The sequence below is a fragment of the Equus asinus genome, chromosome 8 (assembly GCF_041296235.1).
Source record: "Equus asinus isolate D_3611 breed Donkey chromosome 8, EquAss-T2T_v2, whole genome shotgun sequence".
NCBI lineage: Eukaryota > Metazoa > Chordata > Mammalia > Perissodactyla > Equidae > Equus > Equus asinus.
In genome coordinates, this window is record NC_091797.1 from 9,085,898 (window position 1) to 9,102,179 (window position 16,282).

At 37.3% G+C, this 16,282-nt stretch overlaps 1 protein-coding gene across 3 annotated transcripts in view; it reads left to right on the plus strand.

The window, feature by feature from the left end:
- Positions 1 to 15,955, plus strand: part of KHDRBS2 (KH RNA binding domain containing, signal transduction associated 2) — a 560,070-nt gene extending 544,115 nt beyond the window's left edge. For 2 of the 3 annotated variants that reach the window (XR_011504916.1, XR_011504917.1), the window contains exons 13-16: positions 9,150 to 9,250; positions 12,821 to 12,940; positions 15,021 to 15,097; positions 15,760 to 15,955. The gene's annotated coding sequence lies outside the window, so the exon portion shown is untranslated. The remainder of the gene's footprint in view (positions 1 to 9,149; positions 9,251 to 12,820; positions 12,941 to 15,020; positions 15,098 to 15,759) is intronic. The other variant, XR_006532064.2, reaches the window with a different exon arrangement.
- The last annotated feature ends 327 nt before the right edge of the window (positions 15,956 to 16,282 follow it).

The window sequence follows — 16,282 nt, forward strand, 5'->3', positions numbered from 1 at the left end:
GAGAGAACAATGAAAGTGGGTGGTGGGGCCGGAGAGGGCTGTGTGAGGCCAGGCACAGAAGGCCTCTCTGAGGAAGTGACATTCCTCTCCTGAAGGAAGAAAAGGAATTAGCCATTCGAACTGCAGGGAGAGGAGCACATTCCAGGAAGAGAGAACAGCAGTGAGAGGTCGTGGTGCAGAAAAGAACGTGCACAGGTCACTGGGTCTGTGGCTGGGCACTGGTGAGCCATGGCGGGAACAGTGGGAGAAGGGCTTGGAGGGACGAGTATAGGTGGCATCATTCAGGATTTTCTGATTTGGATATTCCCAAGGTGGAACCGGACATGGTTAAAAGGGATCTAAACAAGGAGCTAGCATTAGTGGATGCATGTTTCAAAAGGTAACCTTCGTTGCTGTCTGGAGAATTTACGGAAAAGATTTATGAGTAAAATAAGACAACCTAGTAGAATATTAGACTAATCAAGCGAGAGAGATTTGTAGCTTAGACTAGAGTGCTGGCGGTCAACGTGTAGAGAACGAGACATGAGAGATCCTTAGGAGGTAGCAATGTCAGAATTTGATGATGGGTTACATTGAGAAGGGAGGAACCATGTATGACTCTTGAGTTTCTGCCTCAAATATTAGATGGTAGTTCCAGTTACCGAGAAGGAAAAACTGGAGAAGGACCAGGAGTTCTGTCTTGATCAGGTTAATTTCATGATACTTATGTGGCACCCCAATGGAGATGTTAATAAGCATTTGATTATACTGATGTGAAGCTGTTATATAAATGAGCCAAAGATGGCCTCTGCATATTGGCCCCTAGGTCATTTATTTCTTCACTGCAGGCTGAGACTCATTAGCTCAAAAGCCCGCCAGGGACAAAACCAAATTTTTACACATCCATTTATTTTTAAAATAGGCCAAACAAGCAGATTTTTTAGCCATTTAGAGCCTGCCTGTTTTGCATACTCTTGCAAAATCTCACCCTACATCTGCTAGCCCTGAGCCAGAAAGACCCCAAGCCTCTGCTTTCTTTCTGAGCTTTTGGACCCAGAGACAGCCTGCCATGCTGCTGACAGACATTGCCTCCACACAAGCCACCTCTCCCAGGAGTTCCTGCACCTTCACCCCTTCTGAGCAGCTGCCCTGTGCCTTCATCTCTGCACCGACTCCTGCTGTGAGGGACTGCCTCACGTGTGAACCTATCAAAGTCGCACCCAATGAAGTTTGTGTGCGCTACTGCCACCTTGTGGTCTTATCTTTTTCCTTGATCAGCAGCAAAATCCCTTGAACCCCCTACAGAAACTCAAAGGGAAGATCTGCCCTCAGATGTCTACCTGGAAATGATTAGCATAGAGGTGGCATTAAGGTCACGGGAATCAATGATACTACCTCAGGAGGAGTGTATTGAAAGGCAGGAGCACCCCGGATTAAATCTGAAGTTACAAAATGTGAGATCTGCTGAAGAGGAAAAACACGCAAATACATATAACCACTTGGTCAAGTCCTGCTCATATTCTATCACTCAGGCCAGACCCTGGCTGGCTCCTTTAGGACAAAGCCCTGTCTCCTCCCCTACCAAGCCAAGCTGTGTGAGAATGACTACCTTCTTTCTGTTCCTGTGGTTTTTCTATATTATTGCTATAGCACATGTTGCTGAAAGTATCTGGTTATTATTTGTCTGTCTCCACGTGAGGCTGCCCTTGAAGGCAGAACATGTGTTCATCTATAAATTCCAGGGATCTACCATAGAACCTGACATAAAGTGCTAAATATGGATTTTCTAAATGACTGACTGAACAAATAAATAACACAATCTGACTGTATTCGGCAGGGCATAGAAAATGGTAGTGCTGATGATGTGATGGAGGACGTCAAGTGGCTGGAGAAGGTTAGGATGTGTTTTGTTTTCATCATGATGGTATAGCATCCATTGTTCTTTCTCACTCTGAAGTTAGCTTTTTCTCTTACCCTAAGTCAAGACATTGGGAGGTTGGGCTAACACGTATTGTACCACAGGAACTATATGTAGAGATGATGGAATAACATGAAAATATGTCAAGTGTTTAGAAAAGGCAGTTAGTGCCATAAAAAACTCGAGATGGCATAATACTGTGGGCCAGTTTAAAGTACGTATTATTATACTCATTTCATTTTCCTTTTTTAGAGGAAATTTAAAATAAAAAATGGCACTTTTGTCCAGTAGTATAAGATCTGAGTCACCTGGGAGACAATTATCCATTCTTCATTAGAACTACTTTTTGTGATTTCTGTGCAGTTATCTTTTGATTTTCATTTAAGGGAGCAAGGCTGGCCCACAAATGAATGGATGTGTTAGATCATTGCTTCCATATGTCTTTTACTAAGATGCATGGTCAACATTCACAATCTGGCCTTTGAAAACAAAAACTAATATTAGAGAAGTCTGTGACCTCCACATCACAGCATTTGATGACTGAGATAGAATAAGCATTCATAAAGACTTTGTAGAGAAAAATAAATAAATGAAGCATAAAAGATCATGGAGGCTAATTGAGTAACATAAACATAATCCACAAAAAGTCTCTAGACGCATGATGGTACAACATCCTCTACTTCCTTGACTACGAAACAAAATTGGTTGTAAGATACAATTAATAAAAACTTTTCAGTATAAAACATAGATACTCAGCAATGTTTTGGATATTGATTATGAGAAGCACCCTGGTTTCAAAATTTAATGTGTCTTAGAATTGATTTTTAAAAACCTTGTGTGTCACACTAATAATTGAACTGAATTAATCTCTATGGAAAGGAGGAATAGTTAACAAATGTTTTGGAATTCTGTATTTGTGTTATGTAATTATCTATGATTATACATAAATGTAGATAGTTACATATTAACTTACATAAACATTACATTTTATTGACTTATTGATATCTGTTTGTGAAAACACTGACTGAGGTTGGTCCTGCCTTTGAGATATAAAACAAATAAAATTATAGACCTAAGATTGAATATCCCCACACACCAATTTATTATTTTTGCTGTTAGTAAACATATTTTCATAGTGATTTACCATTTACAGAATACTTTCACAATCATTTCTCAACATTCTAGGTATTTTATCCTTAGATCCATAACATTAGAGGTTATAAAGACGAGAGAAGTTGCACATATAAATATACTCCATATTTACTCAATTTCTATTTGTTCTTGCCTGATAAAAATGAGAGACACGTGAGTCCAAATATCTAATAAATCTTTCTGGTAGCACAGGTGAACAAAGTGTGTTTTTCTGGAAGGTGAAGGTATTCCGGTTGCCATTGAACCTCAGGGACTTTTCTGAACACAAGCAAAAGCCAAATTACAAAGGCCATATTCTTTACCACTTTGTAAATTCAAGAAACCAGAATAATTATCTTCTTAAACGGATAAATCATCAGCATGTATTGAATTATCTCTCTATAATTCCCAAATGCTGTACTTTTTGCATACCCAGAATAATGCCCGTGTAACATTTTTGTTTTCTTATGTAATAAATGATCCTCTAGAGGTGAAAAGAAGTTCATGTATTTTTTTAACCAACAAAAAGCAAAACAGAAGAAAAAAGGCAGCTGTCCTCTGAGGCGCAGACATGGTGTGTGTCTGGCCCTGAAGGCCTCTGCCTGCTCCTCGAGATCTGGAAGGGCTCACACAGAATCTGGAAGGGCTCACATAAGCCATGTTAAGGAACTTGTTACTTAGTGTTCCTTGTAGGAATAAATACCTCTATTTACAGCATTATGTGCTCATTTACATAACAGTCCTGTAATTGGAGACTAGCAAAAGGAAGGATTGCCACTGTGTGGAAATAGGAATGTTTTCTGGCTGGTCTACAGGATCATGCCTCTATTGAGTAACTGAACCCAGTTCTTCACACTTTCCATGGACCGACTCCTTTAGTCCTCTCAAGACCGTATGAATAGGTATTAGGCTGTCCCTATTTTACAAACAAGGAGGTTGAGGCTCAGAGACACTCAATAACTTTCCATAATCATACAACTTGTAAATATTAAACTGAATAAAAACACAGGAAACTGTTCAAGACACAAAAATGTGTGTTTATTGGAAGGAATATGAGAGATACTACGACCATCACAATCATCAGCCTAAATAGCACAGTTCTACTTACGTGGGAAATTGGGGGTGTTATCCAAGTTAATCTAAAGAAAATAACGGTGATCCATTATTAAATAAATTGGAAACATAGAGTTAAACATTTTTCTCCTGACAGACGTTTCTGAACCTTTAATGTACTATTATGCTCCGTAAGTCTCCAGGAGGGGATGCAGTCTTCCCAACACATCTGAGCACCCATCTCCACTTTTCCCCCTTCCACATACAATAGTGGCTTGTGGGGCTAGCATTCCAGAAAATGCTTGGGAAAATATTAAATTTGGAATATCCTAAGGTTATCCATCCGCCCATGGCAAAGCTCCACAGAGCACCCAAATACCACATTTCCTTAATGAAATTTCCTGTTTCCCTCATCCCCAGAAGAAATTTATTTTTCCAAATCTTTTTTCAAGTTTCTGATATACATTAGTTAACTGATACTTATGAGATAAGCTGTAACCAGGGAAATATGAATTTTTTAAATATATATTTTTTCAAAATATATATGTACATATATATGTGCATATGTATACATATCAGAATACACATACACACACCAGGATTTATACAATTCAAATGAGCTCTCTTTTAAGTGGCCACCAGTGGGGAGCCATGCATCACCCAAATAATCTTTTAAATTGCTTTTTAAAATCTTTTTTCTTGTGATGAGAACTTTTAAGATCTATTCTCTTAGCAACTTTCAAATGTGCAATATAGATTATTAACCATAGTCACCATGCTGTGATCATTTTGCAATATTTACAGATATCAAATCATTATGTTGTACACCTGAAACTAATAATGTTATATGTCAATTATGTCTCAGTTAAAAATAAATAATAAAGAACTATATCTTAAGTATCCTCACAATAATCTCATCCTTTCAGGGTTGAAGAATTTCTGGAAAAAACCAAAACACTTTGGAACAAATTGAAATAGAAACTATCAAGTAATGAAATTGATTTTCTTGTGAGACTTAGAAATTATAAAAGTGGATCAGAACATATGTGTTAGAAGATGACAGCATTGTTTAGATAGGCACACAGGCTCATGACAGCCTACTTTGGGGAAGTAAATGCAACTTGTTAATGTTGTCAGGGCTTTTATGTTTAAATGCCTACGAGCAAATTAATATGTGAAATCCTTGGGTATAAGACAAGAAGTAATAAAGGAAATAATGAAAATAAGAAAGTCAGTGTCCCACCTTTCAGGTAAAAATAAAAAATAAAAATTTCACTGCAAAAAACCGAAGAGAGAGGCTGGCCTCGTGGCCGAGTGGTTAAGTTCGTGCGCTCCGCTGCAGGCGGCCCAGTGTTTTGTTGGTTCGAATCCTGGGCGCGGACATGGCACTGCTCATCAGACCACGCTGAGGCCGCGTCCCACATGCCACAACTAGAAGGACCCACAACGAAGAATATACAACGCTGTACCGGGGGGGCTTTGGGGAGAAAAAGGGGAAGAAATAAAAAATTTAAAAAAAAAATAAACCGAAGAGAAGCTTCTGTTATTGAAGTAGGGGATGAGGAAAAGGAACATCATCTGTCTGCGTCTTTTGTTCAGTCTCTTGAGATGGCCTTTGAGTTATGTCTTCTAAACCCTAGGGCTTCCCAGGCACAGTTAAGAATAGACAAGTGACTAGGTTTGACTTCAAGCAGACCTGAATTCAAGTCAGATAGACCATGTACCGACAAAGTACCTCATCTGCCCAAGTCTCAATTTCCTCATCTAAGAAGTTATTGAATTGAGAGGATTAAATGTGACAATGCAAAGAATGCACTTAGCCTAAAGCCCAGCACAGCCCCAATTAATTGGTGATAATTTTCTTAATAACTAGAATTTAAACATCATAATATTTTAAATCTGTGAAAACATTGCTTTGCCTTTATCTCTAATGATTGTTGCATAGAACTTTTAGTATTCTTTCTACCAGCAATTTAACCAGTATTCACTAAACATATCCTAAGCACAGACCACTGTGCCAAAGGCTAGGGACACAAAGATGAAACAGTAAGTTCTGTTCTCGAAAGCTTCTGGTTGATTGGAGAAATGAAGCTCATACCATGTTTTTAAATCAGTGAGAGGAAATATCCCAAGAAAGATACCCATGAAGAGGTGTAGAAACTTACAGAGAGAGAGGCTGATTCTGACATGGAGCAGAAAAGACTTTATGCTAAAGGATGATGAAAGAAGAATTGGAGGAGTCTCAAGCAGAAATGTATGGAAATAGATGCGTTAAGTAATAATAACATTAACAAGCTAAAGAATGGAGACCCAAAAGTGTAGGGTATTTTCAGGGAAGTGCAGTTAGTTCCATTGGTTTACAGTTTCAAGTGCTTGAAAGAAGTCACAATTATAATGTAGACTCCAGACAGGTTTGTGAGGCCTGAAATGCTGAGGAAACAAGAATGGACTTTTATTTGATAGATAGTGGTGAGCCATTGAAAGCTTTTGAACATGATGTCATAAGTGCCATATTTTAGGAAGCCGATTCTGGAAGCATCTGTTAGTGTGTGTTGGAGAGAGAAAAAATTAGAAGCAAAAAGACCTATTGGAAAACTCTTGAAGTAACTTATAAGAAAATGAAGGTGCACCTCTGGCAATGGAAGGAAGGGCATAACGGTGGTTGAGAGCCGGGAGGGTAGAGGACCTCTTTAGAGGTTGTGTTTCTTTCTCAAACTCAAGAATATAACTTAGATTTTATGCTTTTGGGGGATGGTTTGGAGCATGCTAATGAAGGTAGCCAAGGGTTTTTAGAGATTTTGAATCATCACCTGAAGGAGTCATAAAGATGAGCTTTTCTAGGAAAGTGGCAACAAAGATGGGAAGAAAGGAATGAGTCTGAGAGAAAGACTTGACAATAGTAAAGTCTAGTGTTCAAGTCACCAATTCATCTGTTTTTCTGACTTTGTCATCTTTCTTTAGCATTTGCTACTTGGTCATGTCCACAATTTCTCTATCAACTTACCTAATCCTGGTATGTCTATTAAAGGAAAGTTTTCTTCATGTCATTTCTCTTCCATGACACTGATGACAATGAGTGGATCTAGTTCAGCTAGGAAAGAAAAAAAATATTTAGAGGGCTGCTGGTCATTCTCAGGATATGAGAGTAAGACATTTTGGATCAATGGTTGGCTGTTGTGTTGACTCTAACCTCCTTCAAGCTAAACAGTTATAAATAGTAAAAATGGGGTTCTTAGAGAAGGGTGAAAAGCAAGACTCACTAAGCACCCAGTGACATACAAGAGAGTAAGACATTGTGCAACCGAAGTAATGTTTTCACATGTTGAAGTGATTCTAAGTGTTAGGGTAAACATTGTAGAATTAAAATTCATTCAAATTACTAGAGTTTCTTGTAGTTAATGTCTTAAATGACTGAAAGAATACTTCCCTCCTGTAAGAATGACTGTAAGGTTATTCTCCAACAGCACTTACTTTATATATATTTGAACTCTTTTATGGAAATATTTACGCTTACACTGAATTAGAGAGATATGGTATAATGAAGACTATATATCCTCACTCTGCTTTAATAATGATCAGTATTTTGCAAACTGTTGCATTTTTTTAGTTATATCTCATACTTTTTATTGGGATATTTTAAATCAAATATCAAACATGTCATTTGTAAATGATTCAGTGTGCATTTCTAACTAAGAACTATTTTTCACATAATGAGCATGCTTTTGTCATACCAAACATCCTTAATATCGTCTGTTACCCATTCCATATACACATTTCTCGAATTATGTCAAAGATGTTCCTTTATGGTTAGTTTGTTCAAATCAGTATCCAAACAAGGTCCTCACATCACTTTTGCTTATTATTTCCATAACCATCCTCACTCCAATTTTTCTTGACATTTATTTATTGGAAAAACAAGTTTCATTTCATATTTTAAAACCAGATTGCCACACTCTCTTCTACTTCTAAAGCAAAACCGTAATTCATTCAACATTTGTTCCACTCCTGTATAATAAAAAGCTACTCCTATGTACAGGACAGTGAACTGGTGCTGAGTGTCATTCAAAGATGTCTGTAAATCATGGTCCCTACCACTAGGACTTTACAACCTGGAGGAAAAGGAAAAATAACAATGTACAAATATAATGACAAAAACATGGCAGTAGAAGTTAAGTGGGAGAAGATGCTGTAGTTTTAAAGGCAGAGGCAGAGCTTGGAAGATGAAGGGAGTCTTTTTGGAGAAGTTGGCATGTGAGATGGATGGTTTAGAGTGACCAGCAATTCAAGAGGAAGTTGGGCTGGGAAAGGAGTGAAAAGAGAGAATACATTCTATAATTGAAAAACATGCAAAAAACCACCAAAAACAAAACCATAAACCCTGGAGATGAGGGAAGTAAGAGATACATTCAAGGGATTATAAGTGAAACAATTCAGCTGAAGCAGGATATTTGTGAGAGAGATACAGGTAAGCAGGGGGCAGATTTGAGAGGATCTTGAATGGCTAAACAGCTGAAAAGCTCGAACACTGTCCTCTAGAGCAGGGAGCTATTAGCTCCATTCATTTTTCCACTTATTGGAGACTATTGGACATGGTGGAAACAGATATTCCGTTAATAGTAAAATACATCAGCTCTTTTCATAAGGAAACTTAAAAAATTGTTTATGTATTCAAATAACAATCACTTTCAAATATTTATAGAAAGTTGGCAAGATAATTTAATGTTTTGTTTTGTCCAACAGCTAGATGCTCCACTTAGAGAAACGCAAACAAATTGGAACTGATATAACCAATGCACAGTAGCCAACAGCTGAGAGAGATTTATACAGCAAGGATTAATTGTTCATGGCATAGTATAAAACAACAACAACAACTCAAAAAATCTACCGTAGGAGAGATAGAAGATGATTCTTTTAAAGACATATATACCAGACCTACAAACTTCAGACTCTACACTTTTCGTCTATTCTGGAAATTCAGTGAAGTTTGTAATATGTCTGGGGTTGTTTTGGGGGGTTTTTGCCTATCAACTATATATATATGTTGACCCATAAATTCTCTCTTTACCAGCGTAATGCTAATTGATTTTCATTATTAAAAGATCCTCAAATGACATCTGAATTACCAAAGCCTTCAAAGAAAGTAGACATTGAACTTCTATAGCTTGATTGGTAAGTATTTTCTTCTTGCATACTTATTCTTTAATAAATGGTGATCCAAGTATTCCATATCATATAGACTTTGAAATACTTTTGAGTGCCCACATATACCAGACTTTGTGCTAGACTTTTGAGGGAATAAAATTGTGCATAAGTGTGGTCCTGGTATTCCAGAGGCTTAGATTCTAGTATGGGTGATTAACGTATGCATACGGAAGTAAAATTATAGTCAGGATTGGAATAGAGGCGTCAAAATGGATCAAGTTAGAGTTTTTCAGCAGCACCGCTGTTCACGTTTTGGATCAGATCACTCTTGGTTGTGGGGAGCCGTCCTGCATACTGTGGGATGTTTAGCAGCATCCCTGACCTCCACCCACTGGATGCCAATAGCACCTCCGCAGTTGTGACAATCAAAAATATCTCCAGATATTGCCAAATGTCTACTGAGGACTGAGTCAGAAATAGCCTGCAGTTTTGAACCATTGTATTAGATGGCAAGTCCTGTGTGCATTTTGCTAATAAAGGTAACTTCTGGTTGGGGAAATCAAGAGAGGTCCACAGAGGGGCGGGGGGTTGATATGAGTAGGTGGGGAAGAGGAGAGCATTTCAGGCTTAGAGACGATAATGAGAAAGTGACTAAAATGGAGATGAGAAACCAAGTGGACAAGTATAAATTATGTTCAAGGGTCACGTAGCATTCGGTCTTCAGGAGGTGGTTAGTAGAGAAAAAACCGATAAAGTAAAAAGCAATCAAATTACAGAGGTCCTTGAATATAAAATAAAGAGAATGTTTTTCATTTTGTAGGGAGGCCATCTGAACAGATAAGTGAAATTAATGATGCATCATTTTGGAAATGTTAGTATGACAGTTCTGGGCAGAATGATTTGGGCAAATGAGAAAGTCCATTTTAGGTCTGTGACTCAGTTAAGGGCATAATTTGGCAGAAATTAGAGGATATATTTGTGATATGTATGTTTGCCAACATGGTATGAGAGAGGAAAAACAAGTGAAGAAGTAAACTATAACACTTGCTCCTATGTTTGAGCTCATGAATTGTTGTTGAAACTGTTTCTCACAGTAGAGCTGACGCTTCCTGATAGAGCTGATTGGCAGGTGAGCCCCGATTCTCTGGGGCTCCCTGAAGTGGAAAGTTGTAACGATGTTGCAGAGTGGTGAAGACAAAGATGATATTCTCAACAATAACTCTCTAGTGACCTAGAAACTATGAATCTAGATGTTTAAATAATCCTTTTGAAGAAAAGCATTCCATTTAAATTCCAAGGGCTGACACAGAAAATGTAGTCACCATTTGTCTGCTGAATGAAGATCTCTAAAATTAATTTTTATCCACATTGCGGTTCTTACCATACTAACAGATTTTTATGTCTTCTCTTCTCTCCCACACCTTTTGAGAGTTTCTGTCTAAGTTTATCCCCATTTACAATATGAAATGTTAGAACAAGACATAATTCAGTTGCATGTGATAGGCAAATACAGTACTAAAACCCCCAAAAACTCCATCTAAAGGGTTAAAATATGTACTTAGTAAATTTACGCTTGATCAGTAACTATACTATTCATTTGCTCTGAAAAGGTTTACTCTTTGAACGTGAAAACCTCTCATGTACAGACAATATGTTATTAAACATGGGGAGAAAGGGAAGCAAGTGTCAGAGAGAGAAAGACCTTGCAAATCATCCTTCCCTCTTCACCCCACATCTTCTTTCATTCTTGCCCAAGTCATCCCTGACTTGGATCCAAGAAAGGGGCATTTTCTGAAATCACAGAGACCTTTTATTCTTTGTTTGCCAACAGACTAGTATATTTACTTTAGAAGTTCTTAAACTTACGTTTTTGAGGTTACAACTATATTTGGTAGATACCAAAAAATTAAAATGCACTTTTTGAAAAAATACAGATGTAGTGAAGTAATAAGAAATCAACTGGATAATAAGAAATGAGAACCTAGGGAAACTGATGGAGAAAATTTCATCTCAGGCACAAGAACTTTGATTTTATTAAACAAGCAAAATCTAGTTTCATAAGCAGAGAATTAAATATGGTGAAAATTCAAGAGAGATTTTTTTCTGGCAGTTAGATATAAAATAGACAATAATTGGAAGAAACTTGAATAAGTGAGGCAAGTTAAGAGGCTGCTGCAATAATCCAGATGTTGTTCATTTATCAAAAGCAATTTATATATATCCACAGTATTAATGGCACTTTATTAGATACAAATTAATGCTTACTTGAACTAGGGCAGTGACTACAGAAATGGAAATGATCTCATTGAATATTAATAAATTGATTAAACCAGCTCAGTGCCCATTTTTTCTTGAGGGCTTTATTCCTACATTTGCCAGACTCTACATATTTGAAACGGATCCACAGTTTTGGGATGCTTTCCTAAAATAAATTGCATTAAGAATCATGGAGAGAATTTTCCTAATAGTTGCAGATGAACTGCTTGTCAGTCTGTACCAAGGTGACATACTCTTCTGAGTTAGCATCAAGTTGTAAAGATGAGGGGAGGAAGGCGGTGGGGAGCAATGCAACTCCCTGCAGGTTTTATCAAAGGTTCTATTTCTGTCACCAGAGAATTGAAATCCATCTCAGTCCTGTGAGAGTGCTTTTAGTGAGTTGTGAATGTGTTCATTAAAAGAAATGAATGAACCAAATAGCTACCATTATTGATCATTTCTGCCCTTGTGGCTTTAGACTGGAAGTGGTTTTCTAGGGTCCCAAAAGCTATTTCTATTTTTTTTTTCTTAATTTGATCTGTAGCGTTGTGTACACAACTCATTCTGGCCACATGTGGTCTCTTCCATCAGGCCACTGGGAGTGACTGTTAATGAATGAAGGAGCTGCCTTCGAAAACCTGTTCTAATCCTTCCGTATAATTTTGAATTTATGTTGAATTGAATAAAAAGACAAAATATCTAGATTGTTACAAAACTCAATTTTAGTCCCACTTCTGACTTTGGCTTAAAGCATAGATCTAAAAAGTCTGAAAGATCAAGAAATCTACAAATGCAGTCGAGACATAAAATCTTTCAGTCATTCTCTTAGCTCATGAACACAATGTTCACCACTTGGAATTTTTGAAGTAACATTAATTACAATTGCATGCTTTTTTTGGTATTTTATAAAACCGTTAAGTGATATAAATGAGTTTTTATGTAAGTTTTTTTTGGAAGAATAAGGTATTTAAACATAATCAGTGATCATATTCATCTATTTTAAACACCTGATTAATATAAAAGTATGTCTATCTGTATGTTAATATATACTCTTTTTATAAAGAATTGTCCGTGGGCTCCGGTTTGACTTCTTCATTCCTACATTCAGCAAACATTTGTTGATGCATCAATGATGTGTTAAGTGCAGTACGAGGGACCGGGCACGTGAGGGTGTCGAAGACAGAGCTCCCCAATTTCAAGGAGTTGACAGTCTAGGAGAAGAGAGACGATTAATCTGGTACATGTGGAAAAATATAAAAAGTGCTGCCATAGAGAGGAGTACTTAGGAGAACAAGCCAGAGTAAGGGTTTTGTATTGTGATGTTGTTTACTCTTTTTCCAGTATATTTAAAATCCTGACAGAAGTCTTAGAAGTGTCCTATGAAAAATGCAACATGCACATGTGGCTTCTCTTAAGTGTTCCATATCCTCCTGGTATCTAAAGGGACTGAAGGGAGCTAAGGTAACTACTAGCTTACTTTACATAAATTCTTCAAATATTTCCCGTATTTTGACATTCTTGTGAAAATCCCTTAAAACCCACCACATGTTATTTTGGGAGTATCTTTCTTAGTCAAAATTCTTGTTTTTTTCACCCTAAATAAGTAAGTCTAAAAGCAGTTCTTTTCTTTGGCTGGTAAATATGATTTATCTGCTTTTGGAAGAAAAAAAGTAAACACTGAAGTACCTATGGTGCATTTTCTGCTTCAGTAAATGGGTCACACTTTGTCAAATTCTGAATATATTAAGCTTTTGTGAAGTTCTGTTTTTCTCAAATACTAGGTTGCTGCACTGGATATCAAAAGGGTAATTTATTTTGTTCCAAGTAGGCTTTTACTGAGTTCATTTTTTTTTACCTCAAATTATGAATACTTCAAAAGAGATAACTCAGAGATAAATTAGAATGTTTAAGAAAGGAGAATATTGATTTTCATTTATATTTGCACAATTGCACACTGACCTTCATACGTGGAGATGATTATCGAGAACTGAGATCTGTAAGATGTCTGCTTTGTTAATTTTCTTGTGGCAGTGATGAATTTGAAGTGATCCATGCCTGAGAAAAATGACCGTCAGAAAGTAGCTTCTACCAACAGGGAGATCAAAATTTACCATCTTCATGGGGCTGAACCTAGAGCATAGGCACGAACAAATATAACTAGGTATAAGCATAGGTCGAAAACACACATAATCAAGAGCATGACATTCACAATCAATTGCCTAAATGTTTTTTAATTTGATCTGAATATTTACATTTACTCTATTTTTCAAGATTGTTTATGCTATAACTTTATTTGTTAGGATGAACCTTCCATTAAACTTCCCAACTAAAATGATAAAATGTGATATGCACACATTCTAATTCAAGAAATATTTTTGTTCTAGTAAAGTGTCTAGCACAATGTCTGGAACACCATGAGTGCTCATTAAGTATTTTCTTCTTCCTTTTCTCTGCGATATTTATCGTGACAGATTATTTTGTGTTGGCTTCATTCTAATACTATGACTATCCTAAGTGTCACAGAGCACTTATTTCTCTAAAGATGATTTGGTATTAAAATAATTTTTAGTATATTACTACTAGGTATATTAAAATCTATTTTAACTAACAAATTTCTCTTGGCCGTGCTTACGTTATTTGGTGCCAGTCTTTTCACAAACATCGTCATTCCTGTTTCCTTATAGAACATTTTCATAATGCTGAAAAAGCAGTGGCAGCAGCACTGTTAAAAGAATCAATGGGCATGCAAGTGGACACTAATGCCTGCATCTGGGAACCAACTTTTACCTCCTCCTCTGTGTACATCCATTTGCACATCTCTTTCAAATCCTGTATTTATAGCTCAGAGAGTTTTGCAGTCGTTGAACTAGTTGGTTGGGTTCTTTTCTTCATTGACTTATGGTTATCTTCTCTTCCCTAGTTTCAATCAAATGGCCATTCCTGAGGAAAAAAACGTTTGAGACAAACTCAGAGTTCAGACTTACATTCCCACAATTTGTGCTTTCTCCATAACCACCATCCTAGATTCAGGTCTTCATTGCCTCACACTTAAGTTGTTGATTAAACAAATTACTAGGTTTCTTCCCTGCCTCCAATCCCCTCTCACCTGATTGCCCTCCTGACAGAAAGCCTTAGAAGCATTTCCGCCATATTGTTGCTCCCAGCCTAAAAACTTAAATGACCTCCCATTTCTATTAAATCGAAATTCCCTTGTTTGACATTCAATGGCCCAACACCATCTCATCTTTGAGTACCACTGATATGATTACTTGTCACAACTCAACAGATAGACCTCTACACAAAGTCACAAGCACATATATTTGATATTTAAACCTGGTTTAGCCACTATTTTTTAAAAAATATTTTCTGACCCTTCCCCCTTGTCCCTGATGTGGGTTAGGTACCCCTCTCTTCCCAGAGTACCTCCAGCAAATCCATCAGAGAATGGAATATACTTTATCATTTGTTGCTTATTTGTCTATTTCCCCCATTAGGATGTGAATTTCTTGTGAGCATAAAGATATCTTATTGATCTTTATAGATGTAAACCTACCAAGTTATTGGCAGACAGGATGTGCTCAGAAAAGATTGATGAATGAAGGACATTTCCTGAATTAGGTATTGTGTTTCTGATACTGAAAACTTACTGATGTGTATCTTCTGCTTAAAATGCTGCCTTTCCCTCTTTCTCTTTCTTTCTCTTTCTTCCCACCTCCTAAACTGGGATCAGATGTCACTTCCTTGGAAACAGTCAGATGTTCATCTAAGAAAGGAAGAGATGTGACTTGGGGCTCCCAACATGAAACTTAAAATAATTTGTTTCTAAAGCAATACTGCCTCTCACCAAGGAGTCTAAAAAGCCACAGAATCAAAATAGACAAATAGGCAGTATCTGCAGAATCCTGACATAAGACTCCATCACTCACCTCAGCCCTGGAAACATGCACCAAACTCCAAGATGTCATTCTTTGGGACAGTTTATATCCCCCATACATAGAGTCCAGCTCTTCCCTCTTGGTGATATGATGAAATTTGTTCCCTGCTCACCGCTCTTGCCACTGTCTCCTGGCCACCCTCTTCTCTGGCCCAATGTCTGAGGACCCGGAAGACACACAACCCGCTCCTCTGTACCTATTCCACACTTCCTCATTTCAGGCATCATTCCAGAATTTACTCTGCTCTGTAAGCATACACCTCACTGTCGCCATAATTCAACCCTTTATTGTTGAGAAATTTCCCAAGAACCTTTTCTCAATCATGTACCTCTGATTTGGTTCCAGGCACATTCCTCCAAAGACAATCCTGTTCATCATGGAAGACACTGGAACCTCCAGTAGTTAGAGCTGGGGGCCTTCACCAGAAATCAGCCATTCTCCTATGTTTTTGCTCTACTTTTCACTCCTGAAATCAACTTTGGTCCAAGTGTGATCTTCAGTTACCAGACCCAATCATGCATCTGTAAAAATTGAAAATAAACAAGTGTTTAAAATACGTACATGTCTACATTTTTTTCGACCAGTCTTTCTCACCAGTTCAATATAATGCTTAACAACTAATCCAAGAGGCAGGAATAAGAAAGTAAAAATAACTGAACTTTTCAGTCACCATCTCAGTTTATAGACCGTTATATCAGTACACAGTTTTATTATCCCTTTGAGTTGCTAGGAGTTGATTTTAAAATTTCCTACTGAGTGTTTTTAAATGTGTATTGACCCACAGACTGTAAATGGTTGAAAGTGCTATTTGATAGAAACCATTAACTCAGGTGTAGGAATATGGAACCGCTACAAGATTATATTTGAC